At 33.9% G+C, this 888-nt stretch overlaps 1 long non-coding RNA gene across 1 annotated transcript in view; it reads left to right on the plus strand.

Moving 5' to 3' along the window:
• Positions 1 to 337: 337 nt before the first annotated feature.
• The window catches only part of LOC106868871 (uncharacterized), a 17,243-nt gene continuing 16,692 nt past the window's right edge, over positions 338 to 888 (plus strand). The window contains exon 1 of the long non-coding RNA XR_001409344.2: positions 338 to 494. This is a non-coding gene — a long non-coding RNA (uncharacterized LOC106868871). The remainder of the gene's footprint in view (positions 495 to 888) is intronic.

Below are 888 nucleotides of genomic sequence, written 5' to 3' on the forward strand. Positions count from 1 at the left end.
CGAAAAAAATTCCTTCCGGCATTTGTTCCGGCTATTTACTGGCTGGGTTCAAGCTCCATCTAGGTTAGCTTTCATCCTTTCAAGGCTGATAAAGTTAAGTTCCAGTCAAATAGTAGGATCGATCGATGGTATTAACAGATGCCTTCCTCTCAAAACTGCCGGCCTTGTGCCGAAATCGAAACCATTATGATTGCTGCTGTTGCTTTCGTTAGTTGGAACCTTAGAACAGCGTTAACTTATTAGGGAGATACTATTCTCAGTTGCAACTATTTTATTCCTTAACTGGAATATATGAAAGCAATCCTAACGCAGGAGGTCACAAGAGAAAATCTGACGTCACTATTGTTACTATGTCAAAAACATAAACCATCTTATCCATAAGTTTACTGTTGATGATTTTTATGTTTCAAATACTACGACAAATTTCTAACCTTGAACAAAGTCAACTGATTTTCTTTTTAAGCAACTTTATTGCACGTAAGAACTTATATTTGGTATGTATTAAAAAAATTAACGCCATTTGGATAACATATACACTCATATCATATAATTCATTATATTATGAATGCATGTATGTATGTATGTTATCAATCAGTTTCATTTCTGTATTTCTTGTCCATAGAGAAAGAGCCGGATTCTAACATAAATTCAAGGCTCCTTCATTGGAACTTTTATCAACATCATCTAGGTATTTGTGCATATGTGTGTGTGTGTGTACAGTATTTGGTGTTAGTGTATGCGCAGATTTGTATGTTTGTTTTATGGATGCGTTTTTATGTATATATTTTCATGTCTAGATGCATGCATATGTATTTATGTGCTAAATTTTTGGAAAGTTTTACATATCTTTACAGCTCCATTGATGGCTTGAATCTGTAGTCTTCTAAT

The sequence above is a fragment of the Octopus bimaculoides genome, chromosome 9 (assembly GCF_001194135.2).
Source record: "Octopus bimaculoides isolate UCB-OBI-ISO-001 chromosome 9, ASM119413v2, whole genome shotgun sequence".
NCBI classification, from domain to species: domain Eukaryota; kingdom Metazoa; phylum Mollusca; class Cephalopoda; order Octopoda; family Octopodidae; genus Octopus; species Octopus bimaculoides.